At 37.5% G+C, this 25,100-nt stretch overlaps 1 pseudogene; it reads right to left on the reverse strand.

The window, feature by feature from the left end:
- Positions 1 to 7,693: 7,693 nt before the first annotated feature.
- On the reverse strand, positions 7,694 to 7,794 carry LOC133097125 (U6 spliceosomal RNA; annotated as a pseudogene).
- Positions 7,795 to 25,100: the final 17,306 nt, after the last annotated feature.

Raw genomic sequence — 25,100 nt, forward strand, 5'->3', positions numbered from 1 at the left:
TACCTCTTTAAAGGCCGTATCTCCAAATAAGGTCACATTCTGAAGTAATGGGGATGTCAGGACTTCCACAGATGAACTTAGGAGGACACAATTCAACCCATAACAGTCAGATTCTCAAGATGAGTAGAAGGAGCTCTTCCTAATTGTACACTGAGCCCTGAAAATTCTGATCTGCTCTTCACATATTTCTTAAAAATGGACACATTTCTTCCCCTGCCTGCCCCAATCCCTAAGGGAGTATCCTGGCTTGGGAAGTCACGGTTACCAGTGAAAATGTGTGATATCTTTCAGGGGGTATTTGGGCAAAGCAGGAACCACTGGTCTTGGGGAATGTTTTAATAACCTAGACAATAAATATTTAATATGCTATTAAAGTAAGATTTTTTTCTGTATATCAACTACATGTAGATGAAAAGCTGAAAATAATTTTCCTTTATGGCTTCAGAACAAAGTGGAAAATTTACATGCAATGGCCATGGGACGGATTTATTTCCATAAAATGGCATTCTCTGCAGTTTCAATTTCATGCAAAGAATTCTAAGGGTTTCAAAATGCTACTCAACGGAGCCCTGCTTATTTGATGTGCAGTGAAGGAAACAGTTGTGAATTCTGGCTTAGTTTCCAATCTAAAAGGATTTAAGGGAAAGTGGTGTTTTCAGCTCTAAGGCTTAAAACTTAACCATATTCTAGAATTAGATCAAACAGAAGACATAAATTAAGATTTTTCTATAGATTATATGGAGCCAGATTCAAAAGTTGATGTTAATTGAGACCATTTCACAGAGATTCTAGTGTACATTTTTAATGACGTGGACATGAGTAATTATCTTATTAAGTAGTATTGGGACCTTTCACAAACAGCTCGGATGTCAGAAGGGGGCCTAAATGCCTGTGTTCATCTATGCTCTTCCCATATCAACCTAGTGGAAACCCAGATTTGGAATTCAACCCCTTCCCAGATTTCCACAGGAATACCAATGACTTCAAGTATATATTTGGATACTGTACACACACTGAAGATCCAGGGATCACCAGGAGCTCTGAGCACAGCGTTCTGCCAGCCCCTTTCCTCCTACTCTCTTTTCTTGCTTTCTCCTTTTTATGTTTTCTCCACCCTCCCCCCTGTCCCCAAGCCACACCATCCCTTCAGTAACAATGCCAATTCCTCCTCTCAGTTTATGCACAGCATGAATTACAGCATATCAAATTATTACCTCAAGTAAACACAGTGCTTTCCCTAAGAACAAACAGGAGAACAAACTTTTCTCTATTCCATTACACATTGACCATGGGTAACTTACTTAACCTCTCTAAATCTAATGGAATACAGTGAAAATCGCCCCATAAGGTGAATTTGACACATGACCGGCACTGACTTCGATCCTCTGATCAGCTCTTTCTTAATCAGGAAAAGCTAAAGTTTATTTGGGTGGGAAGAAAAAAAAGAGTGACACCAGAAGAGGAAATAGTAAACAATCTCAAACCATTTGGGGAAAGCCGGGAAAGGAAAATAGATCTCTGAATCCCAAATATTCTCTTGGCCCAAACTGGCCAGTTAAATAGGAAACTTTAAAACCCCAAACTTCAGCAGGCCCTGGGTAGTGTGGATTGCACACTTGGACCCTGGAACTTCCTGCATTTCATTAATCATGCAATAAAATGACTTTATATTTTACACAACTGAATTTTTAGACCTCACTTATCATATTATGGTGGGGTTTTATATGAATATGGAATTTTTTTAGGTCTTATATATCTTATTAAACTCTCAAAATAACTACCGCATTTAACAGTAGAAAAGAAAAAAAAAAAACCAGATACTTCTGAAGAAAGTAAGGGACTTAACAAATTGGTAACAAGAGTTGGAACTCCTGGGCTTCCCTGGTGGCGCAGTGGTTGAGAATCTGCCTGCCAATGCAGGGGACACGGGTTCGGGCTCTGGTCTGGGAGGATCCCACATGCCGCGGAGCAACTAGGCCCGTGAGCCACAACTACTGAGCCTCCGCGTCTGGAGCCTGTGCTCCGCAACAAGAGGCCGCGATAGTGAGAGGCCTGTGCACCGCGATGAAGAGTGGCCCCCGCTCGCCACAACTAGAGAAAGCCCTCGCACAGAAACGAAGACCCAACACAGCCAAAAATAAATAAATTAATTAATTAATTAAAAAAAAAAAAAAAAGAGTTGGGACTCCTACCAGTTCTTCTGATGGCAACTAGACTAATTCTTCCTGGACAGCATGCTTCCTTCCCCAGGAGACTTCATCAAGACTAGATAACAGAAAATTATTTTTCCTCCAAAACACTCGTTTGGAACGATACTCAGTTAATTATCTCATGTTTCACCTGGCCTGTGTCCATATGTTTTAGAAACTTTGTGGGTCCATGCCTTCCTATTGGTGGTATCCAATTGCAAGCTGGGTCTAAAGCAATCTGGCAATATGGTGAAGTCAATGAAACAAGCAGTCATTTCAGTTAAATAAATAGGATGGGTGATTCTATGTCAGAACCACCCCCCCAGTGAAATTTTCATTCCCTACTGGTATAAAGAATTTTGCAATAACGTCAAGGTTGAAAGTGAGGAAAAACTGGTTCTGTAGTGACTTACAGGCTAAGATGTATAATAGTAATAATAATAGTGAGAAGAAGAATAGCAAGAGATTCCATTTATTGAGTGCTTACTTTATATTCCAGGTACTGTGCAAAACACATTGTAATTTAATCTTAATGAGAAACAATTTTATAAATCTATTTTTGTCTTTTTCACTAGAAATGAAGAATTTTGCATTGATGATACAATAGCTAACATTTCCAAGAAAACTCTAGGCTTTGATGCGTACTCCCTGATCAAATAGGTAGATGTGAACAATTATGACTAAAACTTCCAGTACTGCTGTCATATAGAAGAACAAGAACCACAAGAAATGACCATGATATCTGATTTAGTATTTGCTTCTTAAACAGATGTTGCAACATCTGTTTTCTCCATTCATCTACCCTGCAGGTGTAAGTTAACGTTTCTTACGTATTGGCTATTTCTCACATGACAGAAAATACTCATATACTTTATGGAAAAACCTCATTCAAAGCCAGGAGCAAGTTTCACCATGATACTCTAGTGTAATTTGCCTATGTTTATGGCATTGCTTTCTCCCTGCTCTCACAAGTAACTTCAACCTGTCTTCTAGACAAGTAGAGATACTGGAGCAGTTTCAGTCTTAAAGTTCCTGCAGCATAATTCTTTAATGAGGACTTCTATATTTAACCCCCAAACCATGTAGTCTGTTGGTATGATCAGAAGAAGGATTTGGAAATCAGAACAAAAATAGTGGCCATCAAGTGATAGACTACATGTTGGCATTTTGATGATAGGCAGACTGGGTTTGAATCTGCCTTCTGCCGTTTATTAACTGCGTGACCTGAGATGTTTCACCTGTCTTCTCTAAGCTTTAATTTTTCATCTTTAAAATGAAGATAAGAATAGTGTCTGTCTCATAGGGTCAGTGTGAAGGTTCAGGGAGATAAGGCACATAGATGTGCTAACATAGTGCCTGGCACATAATAAGAGCCTAGTAAACACTACTTATTATAATCACTCCTCTCTCTGCCACTTTGTGCAAATTTGGCCAAGTCATTCAACCTCTCTAACCTCTGATGCTATAAGGAAATAGATTAAACTAGATGTCCTCTAAAATCTTTTTCCACTCTAATTTTCTATGAGTCAAAATCATTCTGCACATTCATAGGAAATATAGTTAGCACTCACCAAATACTCAATATGTTCCTCTACATTTCTCAGCATTGTACTTGAGTTGAGACCTCATAACCAGTTCTGGCCAATGGAAATATGAGCATAAATGATGTCCAAGGCTTCTCTGGGTCCAAGGCAGTTGTGAGCATGTGTGAATTCTTGCATTCCTGTTGTTGCAATATAGAAGCAGCTGGATCTCTGAGATACCACTAAAGAAAATTTCCTGACCTGCACTTGACTGTGACAAGAGTAAGAAATAATTCTTTGTTGTGTTAAGTAAATGAGATTTTGAAGTTTGACTGTTAAAGCAGCTAGCAGGTACTTGCCCTGACTTATATAGTACTCAAAGTTCTCCACACCCTATATCTTAAAATTGTTATGTAGGTAAAACTTTTTAAAAATAAGGCACACTATTCCTGGGGAGGGGGTGGAGTGGGGGGGAGAAGAAAGGAAATGTAATTAAAGATCAACATGTGGCCTGAGAGGCATGCATGAAAAACATGAAGAGGCCAAGAAGCTAAATAGGGCATTGTTTTAAGTGTAGCTCCAGGCTTTTTTGGCATTTACTAGATGCCACCCTTTTTCCCATTAGCTTGGTTTATTTCAATTAGGTTTATTTCACTGTACAGGTAGGATGGCTCTGACTCTTAAGTTAGAAATTCCTGAGTCTGTTTTTACAACACCTTAACATTTCTCCTGGTTTTCACTGGACACTGCAAAATTCTTAAAGCATAATTAATTTTACTATAATTACACTAATTATAAGAAGAAAAACATTTCACACCAGAGGTAAAATGGAAAGGCACACGATATCTGGTGGCCCTACCTCACAAGATTGTTGTGAAGACTAAAGTAGATACCAGAGGTTGAAAATTATTAACTGTTACACAACAAAGTGAGGTGGGTGGTGTGATGATAGAATGAGAGGTATATTGCAAAGACACTAGAACTTATGAAGGAGGCTGGATATCTGATATGGGAAACCTATATTTTTAAAGAGAAGACACTTGTGAAAGTCAAAATACGAAGCATGGTTAGAGATCTACACAGGAACTTTAATAAGAAGAGCCTAACTTCATTCTACAGAGTATACCTCATTTCACTAACTATTCTCTTCCTTTAAAGAGAAAGCTACTAAACTTTATATTTGAAAAAATAATAACACCTTCTTCAGAATAATCAAAATTATAAGAGCAGTGAGAATGGCCTTTCTAAGCAGCTACATATTTACACATCTCTGGATAGTTTAGGGAAACTGGGATTCTTTGAGAGTTTGCATTCATATTTCCTTAACAAAGAAAATAGCGTTGGTAGGCACACATCAATGTCATTTTATTAATAAAGATTGATTTAAATGTGAATTTCAAAAGTAAATAAATACCAGTGATTCAGCTCGCCGTGTCTTTTATCAAGATGGATTTATCCAAGCCATTTGTGATTTGGATGGAATGTTGGAACAGGGACCACTGTTCCATAACAAACAAGATAGATGAAAATCTCAGAGGATGACTGTTGACCTAATACAAACAAAATATCTCCTAGTTGCACTGGTTGTTGCCAAGTCTCAGTGGAGTGCTAAGAATAAATACAGCACAAGTGCGGAAAGGGGTCTGCTTGACTTTCTGTTTGTGATTGTGCAAGTGGATGAGCGATAGAACTGTGAGCTGATCTCTGCCACTGCATGGAAGCCACTGGATCATTGACGTCAGTGCTCAGAATGCGGTGTGCTGTGAAAGCAGTAGTCCCTCACAACATAAAAGGGAAAAGTAAACAATATGACCTGAATAAGAGAACGAAGCTTGAGGCAATACATCAGGTCATTGAGGCAGGAATAATACTTCACTGTACCAACAGTTACCATCCAGTGAGACCCTGCTTGGACTCTGATAGAGTGGGTTTTCACAAAAGGGAATTGGTGGATGGTCTGAAGAAGCACTTAGCAGCATCACATTCATTTTAGAAGAGCAATGATCCATGTATTCTCCGAGACTTTGAGCTAGGTACATTGTGTAATTTACAGGAGACCTGCTTCTCCAAAGTCTGGCCAACAGTGGTCGGTTCATCTCATATTCAAGCTGTATATAAAGAGGCAAAAATTCAGGTTGAATAGTTGTCAGTGACTCTAGATTAGATGTAACTAATTGCCAAAATGGCCTCACCACATGGATATACTAAACAGCTTTTTTGCTCCTCACCCAGTGTCTAGCAATCAGTGAAGGGGTCACTGCCAATAGGGATAGAGAACAGGGAATGGGAGTGAGAAGACCTGGAGAAGGGAGAGAGTGGGTGAAGAACCATGGGGGCAGCTCTGATCCCTGCATTTCAATAATTTGGTCTTCTGCTGACCACAAATTCTCTGAGTGGAGACAGGGAAGACTTGTTAGCAAACTGGACATGCGTCTCCCTGAAACACACACACACACACACACACACACACACACACACACACACACACCCCTGAGGAACATTTTAAATATATCTCAGTTCCATCTTAAAAAATTCAATCTTTTCAAGCTAGAAAAAAAGGTTCTCAATATAGTCTAAGACCCCAAATCTGTTCAATATCAAGTTTGATCATATTGCCTGATACCTTGATATGAAATATAAGATGGATGGATGGGGCTCAGTGACATTCTTATTTTATTCAGCACATGTACAATTTTGTTGTTTACTATTGCTTCTTGACTCCACAGATTTCTTCCAGGTTTAATTTCCTTCTTGCTGAATTAGATCAATCAGTAGTTCAAAAACAAAGAGCTATGTGTAGTAAAAATTACTTTTTAGATGTCTGGGATGTTTCTATTTTAATTCTTCAGTGGTAGGCTAAGTAGTTAGAGTTTTAGGTAAAGCTGATTTTTTTCTCAACACTTTAAAGATGTTTCTTTGTTTTGTGGCATCCACTGATACTGAACAGAATTGTTTTGTCAGTCTAAATATCATTCCTTTATAAGCAATATGATTTTTCTCTTGATCAGCATTTAAGGTTTTCTTTTTGCCTATTCTGCAACAGCTCCTTCTCCATGAGCTCCTTCAGACTCTGGCTTTTGACCTATCTTAAATCATGGAAACTACTTAGCCATGATCAATTTTTTTAATATCTTCTTTTCCTTTATTCTTTATATTCTCTTTCTGGCACTCCACTAAGACATATGACAGAGATTCTCAAACAATGTATCTCTTTCATGTTCTCTGTTTCTTGATGTTTCTGTGTTGCATTCAGAGTGATTTTCTCAGGTCTGTCTTTCAATTCATTAATTTCTTCTTCAATGAGTGTAGTCTACAGTTAATACATTATTAACTTTTTTTGTAGCAGTTTTATCAAAATATAATTCACATACCACACAATTCACTCATTTAAAGTGTACAATTCAATGGTTTTTAGTATATTCTCAGAGCTGTGTGAACATCAGCACAATAAATTTTAGAATATTTTTATCACTCCAAAAGAAACCATGTTCTCTTTAGGTATCACTTCCCAAACACTCCCAGCCCTAGATAACCACTGATTTACTTCTGTCTGTATGGATTTGCCTATTCTGGACATTTCATATCAATCAAACAATACGTGGTCTTTTGTTTATGGCTTCTTTCGTTTAATATATTTTCAAGATTCATCTCTGTTGTAGCATGTGTCAGTACTTTATTCCTTTTTATTGCCAAATAATATTCCATTGTGTGGCTATACCACTTATTATTTATCCATTCATCAGTTGATGGGCATTTGGGTTATTTCTATTCTTTGGATATTATGAAGAATGCTGCTCTGATCTTTCATGGACAACATTTTTTGGTGGACATATGTTTTCTTGGGTGTAGGAATGGAGTTGCTGGGTCATAGGGTGACTATATGTTTACCTTTTGAGGAATTTCCAGGTTGTTTTCCAAAGCGTACAATTTTACATTCCTAACAGCAGTGTATGGGGGTTCTAATTTCTCCACATTCTCTCCAATACTTACTCTTCATGAATTTGTGTCATCCTTGCACAGGGGCAATGCTAATCTTCTCTGTATCATTCCATCTTTAGTATATGTGCCTCCCAAGCAAGAACTTACCCATATTTTTACTATATATATATATATATATATATATATATATATATATATATATATATATATATATATATAAAGTGGTATCCCATTATGTATGGTTTTGATTTACCATTTGTATATCTTTTTTAGAGACATGTCTATTCAGACCCTTTGTGATTTTTAAAATTAGATTATTTGTATTTTTATTTTTGAGTTGTAAGAGTCCTTTATGTATTCTAAATGCAAGTCCCTTATTAGATTTATGATTTGCAAATATTTTCTCCCATTCAGTGGGCTGTCTTTTCACTTTTTTGATTATGTTTCTTGCAGCACAAAAGTTTTAGTTTTGATAAAGTCCAATTAGTCGATTTTTTTCTTTTGTTCCTTGTACTTTTGTTTTTATATTTCAAAAACCATTGCCAAATCCAAGGTTACAGATCTATGCCCACATTTTCTTCTAAGAGTGTTATATTTTTAGCTCTTATATTTAGGTCTATGATGCACTTTTACTTAATTTTTGTATATGATGTGAAGTATAGGTCCAACTTCATTTTTTTTTTTTTTTTGCATGCAGATATTCAGTTGCCCCAGTATCATTTATTGAAAAGACTATTCTTTCCCCCATTTAATTTTTTTTGGTACCTTTGTCAAAAGTCAATTGACTATAAATGGAGGGTTTATTTCTGGACTCTTAATTCTACTCCATTGATCTATATGTCTGTCCTTATGCCACTGCCACACTGTCTTGATTATTGTAGCTTTACAGTGAGTTTTGAAATTGGGAAGTGTAAGTCCTTCAACTTACAACTTTGTTCTTCTTTTCCAAGATCATTTTGACTCTTCTAGTTTTCTCAAATCTCCATATGAATTTTATGATCAGCTTGTCAATTTTTGCAAAGAAACCAAGTGTAAGGTTGATAGGGATTACATCGAATCTGTAGATCAATTGGGGGAGTATTGCCATTTTACCAACATTGTCTTCTGACACATGCACATAAAATGTCTTTCCATTTATTTTCATCTTCATTAATTATTTTTAACAATGCTTTACAGATAGCAGAGTATAAGTTTTACACTTCTTTTGTAAAATTTATTGTATTTTATTCTTTTTTAAGCTATTGTAAATAAACTTCTTAATTTCATTTTAAGATTATTCATTGCTAGTGTATAGAATTACAATTAATCCTTTTAAATGAGGTATAGTTGATTTATAATGTTATATTAGTTTCAGGTGTACAACATGGTGATTTAAATTTTTCATAGATTATACTCCATTTAAAGTTATTATAAAATATTGGCTATATTCCCTCTGCTGTACAATATATCCGTATAGTTTATTTTATACATAGTAGTTTGTACCTATTAATCCCCTACCCCTATCTGCAATTGACTTTTGTATATTAATATTATAACCTGTAATCTTTCTGAACTTATCACTTCTAATAGTTTTTAGTGGATTGCTTAGGATTTTCTAAATACAAGATCATGTCATCTGTGAACAGAAACAGTTTTACTTCTTCCTTTCCAATCTTGAAGTCTTTTATTTCATTTTCTTGGTTAAATGCACTGGCTAGAATCCCCAGCACAATGTATACTAGAAGTGATGAGAGCAGACATCTTTGTCTTGTTCCTGACTTTAGGGGAAAAGTCTTCAGTCTTTCATCAATAAGTGTGATATTAGCTGTGGACTTTTCTCTGATGCCCTTTATTGGATTGAGAAAGTTCCCTTCTATTTCTAATTTTTAAAGTGCCTTTATCATGAAAGGGTATTGGATTATGTGAAATGGGTTTGCTGTATCTACTAAGATGATCATGTGGTACTTTGTTCTTTATTAATATTACATATTACATTAATTAATTTTCAGATGTAAAAACCAACTTTGCATTAATCCCACTTGGTCAAGGTACATAATCCTTTTAATATGTTGTCAGATTTGGTTTGCTGTATCTTGTTGAGGACTTGCATCTATATTCAAAAGAGCTATTAGTCCATAGTTTTCCTTTCTTCTGATGTCTTTTTCTGGATTTGGTATCAGCATAAAAGTGGTCTCATAAAATGAGTTGAACTTGTTCACTCCTCTTCTATTTTTTGGAAGAGTTTATAAAGAATTGGCATTAATTCTTTAAATGTTTGGTTAAATTCACCAGTAAAACTGTCCAGGCCTGGACTTTTCTTTGTGTATAGTTTTTTTGGTTACCAACTAAATTTATTTATTTATTTATTTTTTGTTACAGGTTTATTAAGATTTTGTATTTCTTACTGAGTCAGTTTTGGTAGTTTGTGCCTTTGTAGGAATTGGTCCATTTAATCTAACTTATCTAATTTACTGGCATATAATTGTCCATATTATTTCCTTTTAATCCTTTTTTGTTTCTGTAAAGTTGGTAGTGATGTCCCAACTTTCATTTCTGATTTTAATAAGTTGAGTCCTCTCTCTTTCCCTTGGTCAATCGAGGCTGATTTTTGCCAATTTTGTTCATTTATCAAAGAACCAATTTTTTATTTCATTGATTTTTCTCTATTGTTTTCCTATTCTCTATTTCATTAATTTCTGCTGTAATCTTTATCACCAAATGAGAAGGAAAGCATAAGCTATCTTTCTTTTTTAACTTTTTATTTTATATTGGAGCATAGGTGATTAACAATATTGTGTTAGTTTCAGGTATACAGCAAAATGATTCAGTTATACATATACATGTATCTATTCTTTTTCAAATTCTTTTCCCATTTAGGTTGTTACATAATATTGAACAGAGTTCCCTGTGCTATCCAGTAGGTCCTTGTTGGTTATCCATTTTAGGGAGTTTGGGATTGACATGACAAGCTATCTTTTTTGTAATCCAGTCTTATTAATGAAAATAAGCAAAGCCCCGAACTTGTACTATAGGAAACTAATTATTGCTTCAAACCATCCCTAGACCTTCAAGCACCCACTGCAGAGGCTGGTTTATGTGTATAGGAGTCTGGAATCCAAAGGCTGGGAGGAAGAGAAAAAAAATGTCACCCTTTGACAGTGCTCCTCATCAAAATCATCACATAATACAATAAGGCAGTCTTCTGCAGAGGTAGGACCTCCACCCTTCCTCTCTCTCTAAAGTAAGTTTGTAAATGCTTCACTAATCAGGCTAAATTTATTTCATCTGCTCCTACCCAGTGTCAGTGGAGTCTTTAAAAGATTTTGTCTACCAAATAAGCTTTATATACATTAAACAATAAACAGTTTGTTCTGCCCATATTATCACTATTTTTTGGTCAATGTTAATCCAGATTTCAAATGATTTATTAGCAGTAAAACTTATGATAGTATTATAAAATCACAAAAATTACTAAATCACTGTGACCTGAGAAAGTTTTGCAACCTCTGGATTATCTATTTTCATTTCCTCCCCCCAGTCTTATTAAGGATAACTGCATGGGTTTTATTAAACTTTCTGAAATATTAAAAAGAGCTCCAAGAACCTTTCTAACCTCATGAGCCTCAAATTGGTAACTGATAGATGAAGGTGTCTCTAAAATCACACCAATAGAATAAAACTGTATTTTACTGGTAAATACATGCTCCATGGTGATACCATTATGGTGATATAATACCTCCTGCTCTTGATCACATTTCCCAAAGATATTTTTCTAGAGGTAGAGAAGGAGCAAAAGGTGCAATTAACTTGTTGTGCCACGTTTGGGGAACACTTCATTTATTCTACAAAAATTGATTGAGCATATACTGTGGCATATACTGTGTGCCAGACATGAGTGAACAAAACAAAGAAACCCTGACTAATATTCTAAAATCTAAATGCTTAATATAATATCAGATAATGGTAAGTGCCGAGAAGAAACATAAAAGAGGGGATTCACAGTGTCAGGGAGTGAGGTATACTATTTTGAAAAGGATAGTCAGGAAAGGCCTCGGATATGAGACATTTAAGTAGAGATCTGAATAAAGAGAGAGCCATATAAGTAATTGGAGAGAGTTCCAGGCAGAGGGTTCCAGCAGGTATAAAGGCGAGAGCATGTATGGCATTCTAGATAGGAGTCTGCATCTTTTAAGTTTTAGTCTTTTGAATTTGACTCTCAGATAACATTTAACTTATAATATTAACTTTGTGAGCTTACAAAGCCAAGAGCCACGTTCAGGCATTTGTCAGTGACTTGACCCAGATGCAGACACCCCATTAGGCCTAAGAGAAAGAGCCTCCTATTATTTTAAAACAACATTTGTACTACAGTAAGTTGCAAGATTGGATCTGAAGGACAGAATCAGATACTCTATTTTGTTAAGGTACTTTGGGAAAAACTTGTGATGTCATATCTGTTAGGAAATTTATAAGACATCATTTTTTTCTGAGTGATGAGGCCAAAAGTGAATTGTACTTTCTTCTTTGCATATATTCTATATTATTTACATTTTTATTGAGCATTTTTTTAGTAATCAGGAAAAACATCAAAGCCTTTTTCATATTCATTTAAAAAATGAGTTATAAAACAATACTATATGTAACAAAATCCCACTTTACATAAAAATATAGAACGTGTGTAACTGTGTGTTTCTACATTTATAAATGTTTTTTGTAGGTTTTTTTTTGGGGGGGTGGGAGAAGGTTGGTGTCTATGTAGATTTACTCGTATATAAAAAGAAAAAAGTTTAGAAGAGCAGAGACCAAAATGTTAATAGCAGTTATACCTGAGTGGTTGAATTTTGGGTGGTTTTTAAAAATCATCTTCAGTATCACATTTTAAACTTTTTATTGAAGCATAACAGGCATAAAGAAAAGGTGTAAAACATAAATGTATAGGTCAACTAATTATCACATATAACTACCATTGTAATCATCAACCAGGTAAAGTAATAAAACCTGCTAGCACCCCAAAAAACCCCTTATGCCCCCTCATTCCATCCCTTATACCTTGACTTCCTGCATTAAAGTTTAATTTTAACTGGCTTTGATAGTGAGATAAATGGAGTCATACAATATGTACAGCCTGGGGTTTAGCCTCTTTCCCAGTGCCTCTTTTTGTCTATTAGTCTTTTGGGGGTTGAAGCCAGCAGAATTGTCCCAATTCTTTTCCATAATATTGGCACAAATTACTTTCAAATAACTTTACTTTTTGTCAAGCATTCACACAGATACACATTTCAGTGAATCTAAACAAGTATTCCTGAAACAAGTATTCCTGTCATCATTATCCTCATTTTTTGAGGTGAGAAAATAGAGATGAGGTAAGTTGCCTATAGTCTCACAGCAAATTGTGGGTGGAGATAGAATAGGATTCCAGGCTCCTACCTCTGAGTATAAACCCCTTACAACAGCTAGAGAAGAATACAGCCTGATTCTCTAAGGAATACTGTGACACCCAACAAATTGCCCTTTTAATTTAGAAAACATGATTTTCCGACATGGCTAAGGGGGAAAACATCTTGTGAAATCTTCCTTGATCTGTATTGAACAAAGAAGAGAAGAGTTTGGCTAACCTTAGCCTCTGGGTGAGTATGTCCCTAGCCTCCTCCTGCCCAAGGAGTGCAGTACACAGAACATCTCACAATCTCCTACCCTTGCTAACTTCGTGTCCTTCCTTCCTTCCCTCCCTCTCTCCTTTCTTTCTTCTTTCTTCCACCAAATGCTTATTGAAAGTCTACTATACACCACTCATTATTCTTGGTACTTATGATCCAGCAGTAAATAAAACAGACATGGTCCCAGCTTGCTTGAAATTTACAGACTAGCAAACTAGGGTCATTTGTAAACAAAAAAAATCCCAAGTGTGATAAGTATTAAACACTTGTGCAGTGAACCTGGCCCAAATTAAGAGATAAATATTTGATCAATGAATCAATGTTCAAATGAATGAACAAATGAAGAGATGAATTGACTGACCTTTAAGATGTTATTACTCTGAGATTCTTACCATAGCAGGATAATTAGAATTTTTTTCTGATTCCGATTTTCTATTCCTATATTGCTACAAGTGAAAAATGTTGACGAAGAATTAAACTAAATCTGTCAGTCAAAAAACTTCATAAGAAAATCAATTAACTAGCTCAAAATCATTTCTGTACTTTCAGAAAAAAAGAAAGCAGCTGCCTGATGATATTTTTAATTGAATTCAAAAGCGATTACCTATGAGAACCTTTAATTTATTCTTACTCAGTCAATCGAAAACAATTTAAGCAAAGCAGAATCTGTTTTCTTCTAAGTTGCAACTGAGCTGAGAGCTGTCATGCCAAGTTTCACCCAGTGTGAATTTCAGGAGCTGAATGATAAACACCAGTAAAAGAAACCCTTCCCCACAATGCCAGCAGGACCGCTTTAACCCAGTTTATGCTACTAGGCAACAATCTAAGAAAACCAATATTCTGTTGTTAATTACCCATCTAAAAGGCTAGAGAGGAAATTACAGAAAGAAGCAATCTTCATAATAATTCCCCCATTACCCCATCCTGAATCATCTCTTACACATGAAAGGGTGAATATAGTAAGTATTTTCAGAGAATCTCATTGAAGTGAGGATTAGAGAGATTGCCCTCCTAAAGAAATGGGCTTAGCAATTCTATGCAAAGGCCTTACCCCCATAGAGTATTTACAAATGTAATGGGTGAAAGTGACAGAGGGAAGGCTCTGGAGGCTGAAGTTGTGGGAGCCACAAAACTCAAATTGATGTCAATACTGTCAGCCACATTGCAGCCTAGTCTCTACTGGTTCATCCGTTCATTCAACACATGTGAACAAGACAGAAAAGCTTAGAGTCTAATGTGGGAGTCAGATGAGAAATAGGTACACAAACAAACAAGATTGCCAAACATTATTGTGCCCTGAAGAATACTTCCAAGGTGATGTGATAGAGAGTAACTTGAGAAGACTTATTTAATAAGGTGGTTAAGAAAGGCCTTTCAGAGCATTCTTCTAAGAGTTTTACATATTACAAATGTTCTCTGTGTTCTTTTTAAATAGGGCCTAACCATGCTCCTGTCACATTAGCTGATGTAGACTTCCAACAACTGGAAGCTTACTGTCTCTTCCAGCCAACTCATGATGAGTCTGTGGAAGGAAGGGAACGGGGGAATGTCTTAACACAATGGCTGGAATTAGCCAAAACAAGAATACAAGGGGAAAACTCACTTCTTCCTTTACAACCACGGGGTAGGCAAAAAATTCCTTAGAATGGCTAAAAAAGCAAGAATATTAAAGAAAAAATTGAAAAGTTGGATTTTTTTCAAAATTTGAAGCTTTTGTTCTTAGAAAGACACCGTTTAAGAAATTAAAAAGCAGGCCACAAACTGGGAGAAAATATCCAATATATACCAAAAATATTATGTGTGTGTATATCCAATATATATGTGTATAAACACGTTGTGCATGCATATATAAATGTAACATATAGAACATATGTGTGTATCATATGTCGTATATATCTGAAAAAGGACATGTCGTATAGAACATATAATGAACTCTTAAATATCAATAATAAGACGACAAACAACCCAAATTTTAAATGCACAAAAGATTTAAACAGGAACTTCGCAAAAGAGGATACGCAAATGGCCAATAGCACTCGAAAAGATGTTCAACACCATTAGTCATCAGAGAAGTACAAATTAAAACCACAATGAAAGGGACTTCCCTGGTGGTGCAGTGGTTAAGAATCCACCTGCCAATGCAGGGGACATGGGTTCGATCCCTGGTCCGGGAAGATCCCACATGCCGCGAAGCAACTAAGCCTGTGCACCACAACTACTGAGCCTGTGCTCTAGAGCCCGCGCTCCGCAACAAGAGAAGCCACCGAAATGAGAAGCCTGCCCACCGCTTGCCGCAACTAGAGAAAGCCCGCAGGCAGCAACAAAGACCCAATGCAGCCAAAAATAAATAAATAAAATAAAACCACAATGTGATACTCCTTCTCACCCACTGGAATAGCTAAGATGAAAAAGAGTAACCATATCAAGTGTTGGTGAGGATGTGGAAAAATGAACTCATACACTGCTGGAGTATACACAAACTTGTATACAAGGTTCATAAAAGCTTTATTTCAAATAGCTAATAACTAGGAACAGTCCTACTGCCCATCACAGATGAATGGATAAATGAGCTGTGTTGTATCCATACAGTGGAATACTACGCAGCAATAAAATGAACTACTAATACATACAATAACATGGATGACTCTGAAAAACATTCTGAGTAAAATAAGTCAGGCACAAAAGTACATGCTGTATGATACCATTTATATGAGATTCTAGAAAAAAGGAAATTTAATCTATAGCAATAAAGAGCAGATTAGTGGTTGCCTGGGGCCAGGGGTCAGAGCAGACTGACTGCAAAAGAGCATGAGGGAAATTTTGGGAGTGATGGAAATGTTCTATATCTTAATCGTGGTTGTGGTCAAAACTCTAAGAATGTACCCTTAAAAGGATCACATTTTATTGTATGTGAATAACAATAAAGTTGACTTTGACTCAATAAAGTTGATATTTTAAATGGGTTCTTTCAAAAAGTGATCTTAGTGTTTGCTCATAGCACTGGTGGAGGCATGTCATGCATTAGATCAATTCACAAAGTTTGTGGTTGGAAATCTAGGCAGATATGGAGCCAACATAACAACCATAGCCCCAAAATATTCACTGACGTGATTTTACCAAATTTACCGTACCAGTCTTTTTTTAAAATAAATTTATTTATTTATTTATGGCTGCGTTGGATCTTCATTGCAGTGCACGGGCTTCTCATTGTGGTGGCTTCTCTTGTTGCGGAGCATGGACTCTAGGCGCATGGGTTTCAGTAGCTGTGGCACACGGCCTCAGTAGTTGTGGCTCGTGGGCTCTAGAGAGCAGGCTCAGTAGTTGTAGCACACAGGCTTAGTTGCTCCGCGGCGTGTGGGATCTTCCCCAACCAGGGATCGAACCCGTGTCCCCCGCATTGGCAGATGGATTCTTAACCACTGTGCCACCAGGGAAGTCCTACCTTACCAGTCTTGAAAGATGCTCTGTGAAGAAGAAGTCTCTGTAGTCCAGTAAATTGTAGAAAGACTAAATATTCTATAGATTCACATTATAACAATACCATAAATATGGTTCTGAAAGTCCTAGAGTAAATAAGTATTTATTTATGCCAGCCCTTCTCATTTTATCAAGGAAAATCTACTGGAACACAGTTTGGGAAATGCTAAATTCATTGATCAATATCAATCTGGAGGGAAGTTTCTTGGAGATTTTAATCATCAATATGTATTTTAAATCTCGAAAGAGTGTTTTAGTATGTAGCATTTTCCACATGTATTTGAGCGTGGTACTCTATTTTCAGCTGCATCTTGCAAAACTGGTATTCTATTTTCTTCCAAAAACGGTTTTCTAGGGTTCTTCCAAAGAGCTTGGTCCTTGCCTCTATCTTCCTTATAAGCAACTTAGCCAAATGGCAAATACAGGATTGTCAAATTTTCAGATGACACAAACCAGTTTTCTTTTTAAAGATAGTCAATACTACAGAATTTGAATTCACTGAGATCTGGATGGGCAAGATTGATGAAATTTAAAAAAAAAACTGTCAAGTTTGAAAAATCAATTAAGTATATACATGTTTTATGGGGGACAGAGGGAAGCAGACTTTGGAGTTTTAGTTGGCAATAAACTCAACCAAAAGTATAATGTTGTGTCATCAAATGCTAATTCAACCTTAGTCTACACAATTAAGAGAACGGTGTTAAGAATAAGAGAACCATTGTAGGTGAGTACCACTGTAGATCTACAAGATGGTGAAAGAACCAGGAATGTCAAAGGAAGAGTGTCCAAATTCTGGGGAAAAGAATACACAGGCAGAATGGTATTTGCCTCCAAATATGGGGAGAAATTTCATGGAAAGTCACTCAAACATCTTGATTGCCAGCTTCTAGACCTATTTTTAAAAGCTCTGATTGTACCTAACCAGGACTATCTTAATCAGAATGGAAATTTGTCCACAAAATCCACAGGACATGGGAGGATCAGGTTCAGAAAAGATGGAGGGAGCTCTGGGATGGGGCAGCCAGAAGCCCCGCCAGGGTTACACCCAGAAGAAATCCGGTCCTCACACCTGTGCCCCTAGCAGTAATGATGGATAAGCAGCACCTGCCCCTATGTTCTTGCAGCTGCAGCCTCACTCAAGATTCAAAACCCCATTACAGAACAGTCAATGAGCCGGACCAAAATCCTGTGCCTAGCCCTGCCTGGATTTATTTTGAGATATTCCAGAGAACAGAACTAGCAGCTATGAGATGGTTGTTGGTCCCAGACAATGTCAGGATGCCTCTGCTTAGAAAAGGAGTTTATACTAACTGAACTCTTGCCAAAGATTCTTTCTCAATGTGGGAAAGGCAGCAATTACTCAGACTCATTCAGTGAGAATTTTAAAAGTGATAATGGGCAAACAAGAGTGCAATGGACATTAGAGGTCATCTACAACAACTCTTGACCTTTACCAACATGGAAACTCATCTAGAGAGATCAAATGACTTTTTTGAGGGGCTCTCAGTGAGTATCAAAAGAAATGAACACAGGATCCCCATGACTTCAACCCACCCTTCTTTGTTATAAAATACTGCCTCCTTTTTCAACTGAACCATCTCAGTTAGTGATAGAATTGTAAAATTTACTGAGATCAAAATATTGTTGTGTCGAAATATCCACTCGTTGTTAACAGAATTAATGTGAACACAGGAAAGTGTGATCATGTGGGGAAGGGAGAGGAGGTTAAGGAGGGAGGTGGGGACAAGATGAAAAATTCATTCAAACCTAACTGAATTTATTTTTCTGATGTGACCTCTAATTTACCAACATGTTCTTGCTTTTGATGCTAACCTTTTCCAGTAATTAAAGTTTGACTGTTTAAGGAAGAACAATGCCTTTGACTACAAACAAGACTTTAGGAAAATGTCACTGTGAAGGCAAATTACTTTTCATCTGCTTAATAAACTTTTTGATTGATGAAAAGTCAGTACTTCACCAATTCTTCTTGCAGGTGTTGTCTGTTATGTCTCCTATGTCATCTGGAAACAACAGTTTAAACACTACTTTAATGAGAAAAATCACCCATGGCTGGTCTGGTTCTGCCTTAAATGGATCTGTAGCTGATCAGTGATTGATAAGACGTTTGCTTTAAACATTTTTTTTTTTTTTTTTTTGCTTTAAACATTTTTTGATGGACAAATCCATTATTTGTTGCCAATTTTTCCAAGGTCCATGGAGAAATTAGCTTTAATTATTCCTTTGGTTGCAGGAACATAGCAAATCTTCTTTTCTTAAGAAAGAAGGGCAAACACTACTAGTCACTGGTTTTCAGCAATTCTTTCATAAATCAAAATATTGAAACTAGTGAATCAAACACTTAGGTTTCTCTGAAGGACAGAGTATATTACATTAATTCTTCCTCCTCAATACAGAAGCAGAAGAAAAGTAAGAGTGTCCTTAAATATCATGTCAAAATATCAAGATAAAAAGTGGACACCTCAGACATTCAGAGATTTCATGTATACATCTAGTAACACTGTGGCCTCCCACTTCCTTTCAAATTGATGTAGGGTATAGATTCTCTAACTGCTACCATCCTGAAACATAGTGTCCACTAGCAGACAAGGAAGTAGCATAACCAGAAGCTCTCATTTAAAAGAAACTCAAAAGAAAAATCAGAAAGAAGAAAAAAGGACATTAACAGGGAAAAAGAGGCCCCAAAACTGGAACGAACCCCTCATCACTATTCCTATTTTCTCCATACAATTTCTGGGTTTGCTCTCTAATAGCAACTTAACAGTCCTCTATTGTGTTACTCATCATCTCCAGTGGAGATACTCCTTCCTCTCAGAGTATGAATCCTACCATTTGGCTGATTCTAGACCTGGTCAGTGACAGCCTGTGACCACCCCATAATACCACGGGTCAGAAGGACTATCATGGCTGTGTCTTAGCCAGATTAGTTTTCTTAGAGTGGAGCTCACACTGGCAAGGTTCCATCCGGACTTGTAAGCAACCAATTTCTTTCTCACTCGAATTTCTCATTAATTCACCTTGAGATCTTGGTCATGACCTCCCTTTACATTTGTAATGTTTCAAGAGGAAATGCTCATACTGAACTAACTCTGGGAACCATGTGGGAGGAACACTGCACAGCACTTTTCAAAATAATATCATGGCAGGCTTCCCAACTCACAGCCACAATATCCTGTGGAATCAACAAAACTATTTAAAAAGCCAACAACCTCTTCGAATCAGAACAATTCTGTGGAGGCTCAAGGCAGCAAAGCTTTTATTCCTAGACTCTAGAATACTGGTCTTCTTATATCACGACCCAGATAGATCTGAAACAAAAGTTTCATCCCCCACCATTTCTCTTATCACAAGCATGCTTTTTTTCTTTATTCGATTTCATTTTAATGCTGGTTATGACCCACTAAACTGATTTCATGACCCACTGATTGGTCATGACCCACAATCTAAAAAGCACTGTTCTAGAACGTGGAGAACTTCTCTCCTTATCTGGAGTCATTTCAAATGGCCATGTTTTTAAGATTCTAAAGCGATGCTGCACATTAGATATACTCTATAAAAATTAAGATGGCTGGGTACCCCAGCTAGAGATTCTGATTCAACTGGTACCAAGCATCAGTCATTTGTAAAACTCTCCGGGTGATTTTAATGTGTGGCCAGGATCAGGACCCATTGCTCTGGTCTAGAGCAGCTAATAAGAAAACCTATAAGTTCCTTTATTGCAGTATACTTTTTAAAAGAATCTCTTCTTATAAAGTTATTTTACATAATATGAATTAGCCAGTCAATAGGTTGTGTATCAGTTTGCCACATTTGGTACAGGATGGTCTTTAAAGCACTTTACAATCTCTATTTTTCCACTTGAGCAGCAGAATTCCTAAAGGCCAGGAGGCCTGACCACTTGGCCTCTTGCCTTGGACACAGCATCACAGCAGGAGTGGGTTATTATAGAGCCGCCTCGGTCTGTGTGACCTTTTCCCTACTGAGCTTTATTTCCCTGAACAGAAACTAGATGCCTGAGAATGACGCATGGAAAGTGACTGCAGCTCCACAGCGGTGACCCTTCACCTACTAAACTTCCTTTGTTGACTTCACTGCCAGGCGCGGGCAGCTCAGGCTGTGAGTGTGGGACCGACCTTTCACCCAGTTAGCCTGCCAGCAAGAGGCCCAGCATCGGCTTAGCTTCTATAGGATGGGCTAGGTGTTTTCCTCCAAACACGGTGTTGATGAAAACTGTGCATGGCAGAGTAACTTTATTTTTAAACAAGAAATGAGTTTATGAATTCATGCCCTAGCAAAGGAAAATGATCCCTTTGCTCCAATACACAGTACATTTTGAGGTGCCCATCTGTTGAAAGCAGAGGTGGGAGAACCCTACTGTGGAAGGGGTGAAAGAAAGAGCAAAGTGTCCTTTTTGGATTCAGCACTGACTACTGAAACACAGCGAGGCCCTTCACCAACCAAGAACATAACATAACCAGGTTGCTCAAACTCAGCATTGTCAAATCCTCAAGTTTATTTTCAAAAGGGAAGGACTGAAGGGGAAAGGAGTATGTGTCTGTGTGATTACTGTTAAAGCTAAACATGGTCTAATTTCTGCTCTGGCAAAGTCTAACCTATACCCTACATATAAGAGGACACCAGAAAAAAAATCAGTGTCCTTGAAGAAACAAGCTGTTGAGTTTCCAGCATGTTTTGGGGGGTTTTTTCCCTCAAATTCAGTTTCACACAGTTGTCTGGTTTGGACCAAGAGGGCAAACAGGCATTCTTAGTTCTAAAAGGTCAGAAAGGTTCATGTGAAAAAAATCTTAAAATTGCCAAGCCCCAGAATAGCATGGCAAAGATTTCCGTTTAAACTGAGATTTAGAAAACTCATATTTCCTACTATCTATGTGACTTAGGTGACTTAATGTCCCCTCTGCCTCAGTGTTTCCTCTGCAAGTGAAAGTGCTGGATTAAACGAATGCTTTTCATATTTGTCTTTGACAGTCTAACTAAAGGACAGTTCTTCCAAATGGTAAGGGAAGGGTAGAGGCAGGGAGGCTGAAACGTGGAGGCCGCTTGGATCCCTAGCCCAGGAATAACAAGGGGTTGTATCTCTCAAACCTGATTCACTGCTTCTCTCATCTCTGGAGTGCTGTGTTGGAAAGAATCCTGAGGCCAAACCAGACCAAATAGGAAAGAATGTTATGATCTATAATTGGTGGTGTCAGCTACAGTTGGAGAGGGAGGGACTAACTACTTGCACAATATGTACTTGCTTAAATTGGTATTTTCAAACAAACAGGAAATTTTAGTATAACATCTGGGTATGTCTTTTTACTGCTAAGCACATAGCATTGCAATGCTATACTAATGCATTGCGTATACTAATAGGCCAGTACACATGAATTGATTGAATTAATCAGGTAGTAAGGAATTATTGTGTAAATGACAAAATTTTCCCATTTTTAAGTGGATATCCAGTGGGGTGTTTATACAGTGTTGACCATCCTCTACACTGGGATAAGCAAAGAAATGACAAAAGGAAGTGACCTCTAAAATTTGTCTTCCAGATGACCTGATGCCTGATTGTGTCCTTTTATTATCTGGAACACCACTAAAAGGTTGTCTAAGGCAGCCGTCAGTGCTACACAAACCGAGGCTGGACCTTGGCAAAACTTGGAGTTTTCCAAGTAAGAGATTTCTTTCTATTTGGACTCTGTTAGGGGGAGGGGGAGGGGAAAAGAAATATCCTGTTTGGTGATAATCTCAGGAAATTTAGGCAATGATCAGCAATCAGAGAAAAGGAAGAAGTCACAGAACCAGAAGCAAAGTTTCAGCTGACAGTAGCTCAATATCAGTCTGCAGGCGACAAAGGGCAGGAAGGATAAGGGAGAGAAAGAGCTGAATTCGGGCTTCTCAGGTGTGGAGTCTCCAAGGCTCTTGGTATGCCCAAGGGGTTAGTAGAAGGCAGGAGAGCGATTAACCCAATTCCCTGTCCTGATCCTGCCTTCCAATTTCGTCAAAAGCCTATTTTAACAGATCTCTGCCAAATTCTTCTGCCTGTTCTTTTGCTACATATGTTTTTATTTCAACTTTTGAAATAACATTTATAATTAAGAAGTAACACGTTTCATTGTTTAACATTTGGAAAAGCACAAAAAAAGCAAACATAAATACTGATAATTTTACCACCCAAAAATAACCATTATGGACCTTCTGGGCTATTTTCTTTATACATATGTTTATGTATATGTTTGTGCCTATAATATTCAAAATATTAACCATCTACATTTTCTACCTACATTTCTTATTATCCCATGACCCCCTCCCTCATTTGGACAGCTCAACCATGACTCACAGAAGAAGCCATTGGGAGATCCGAGAAACTGAGATATATGTTTTCTTTTTTCCTAAAAACCTATGTGTGGTTTCTATGATCCATCTACTAACTCCTTCTTAAGGTTCACTTGAGCTGTTGTCAAGTTTCCTTCAACTTTTATTTTCCTTGGTACTCCCCAAACCAGAGAATCTCTTCTAGTTTGAGAGGTAATAGTGGGAAACTTGATGTGATTTATTGCATATTCACTATGCTCTAGGTCCCTTCAAGGCCTGGGCCTTTGAAACTCATTTTCTGCACCAAGACCCTAGGAACATAGCAGGAGTAGAAATGGCTGCATGGAATATTAGGCAGCCAGGCAAGAATCAGCCTTCTAGAGTTTCCTGTAGCCCCAAATTGTACAGTCACAGCAGAGGGGCACTGAGGTAGATGGGGTATGAGAATAGGGTCCAGCATGTTTCAGGAACAGCAGGATAAAATGTTGCCCATGTAGCCAAGAGCAAAGACAGGCCAGAGAGAGAGAGAGAGAAAGAGAGAGAGAGAGAAACAGACCCAAATAGGTCTTTTAGATGGGAATGAGGGATGATATTGTAGCAGTTTACATGAACCAACAATCTAGAACCAGATATAATGAGAAACATCTCACTGGAAGCTAGCATAGTTAGATGACACCAGGCACTAGATCTCCGCCTGCCCTGAGACCTCGGCCTATATAAGCTCCTGAGAACATAGATGCAGCCCTGGGGGAAAGAATGGTAAAATCTCCCATTAACCAAACAGACTTGTTGATACTATGTATAAAATACACAACTGATGGGAACACACTGTATAGCACAGGGAACTCTCCTAATGCACTGTGGTAACCTAAATGGGAGGGAAGTCCAAAAGGGAGGGGATATCTGTAGGTGTATGGCTGATTCATTTTGTTGTGCAGTTGAGGCTAACATAACATTGTAAAGCAACCATACTCCAATAAAAATTAAAAAACAAAAACAAAAAACCCAAACAGCCTTGTAATTGACATTAAGCTGACTTACAGAAAAGAAAATTTCAACACTTGCACATTTGGCATTTGTGGACTGAAATTTGTACCCACTCTATATATTTAAAATGGCTTAACTAGGGTTGGTTCACCTACTGAGAGAGAGAGAGAGAGAGAGAGAGAGAAGAGTTTTCCCAAGTGTATAATTATGGTGTTGGACCATGGAGTACATACTGGATAAGAGGAGGAGAGATGACGTAAGAGGAAGGAAGGAAGGCAAAACTGGAGTCTCAGTGAGTTTGAGGGAATGTACATGAGAAGATGGCTGAGTCAAATACTCTAGGAGTATGGGAAGTGGTATACAGGGAGTTTTTGATATTTTACATGTGGTAATATGACTTGTGAGGATAAGTTCTAGGGTGTATTCATGGGAATGGGTAGCTGAGGTGGGATATAGATAGATACTGATAAGGCGAAGAGACTGATGAATTCAGGGGTAAAAGGATAAACGGATCACTCACAGTAGTGTTGAAATCAACAAGAATGATAACAGGAATCACACTGGCAAGGAAGTAGCCATGTACTCCATAAAAGGCAGTGATAAAAAAGTAGTAGGTGGTATTATCCGATGCCTTGTCTTCAAAGGTCCTGTGATTTTAAAGGAGAGTAGAGGAGTAATGTTTTGAATGCAGAGAGGTAACAAACAAGGTGTGGAAAGAGGAGGACACTCATCTCACCTTCAATATACTTTGAGTTAAGGAAAAAAGCCACCTACACTTAAGAGGTTGCATGAGACATGATGTCCTCAGGTTGTGGCAAGAAAATAAAAATATTTAGAGAAGAAATTGGTGACATAGGAAGTTTGTAGACAAATGCTGAGTTCTAGAAGGCAAAATGGAAGTATTTGGAAGAAGGGCAAAGAGCGTGACAGACTAGGTCATACGGGGAGGTACAAAAAAAAACAATCTGGAGAAGAAACTAGGCAAAGATGGATGAACTGAGGGGAAGAGATGTCAG

Source organism: Eubalaena glacialis, chromosome 8, assembly GCF_028564815.1.
Source record: "Eubalaena glacialis isolate mEubGla1 chromosome 8, mEubGla1.1.hap2.+ XY, whole genome shotgun sequence".
NCBI lineage: Eukaryota > Metazoa > Chordata > Mammalia > Artiodactyla > Balaenidae > Eubalaena > Eubalaena glacialis.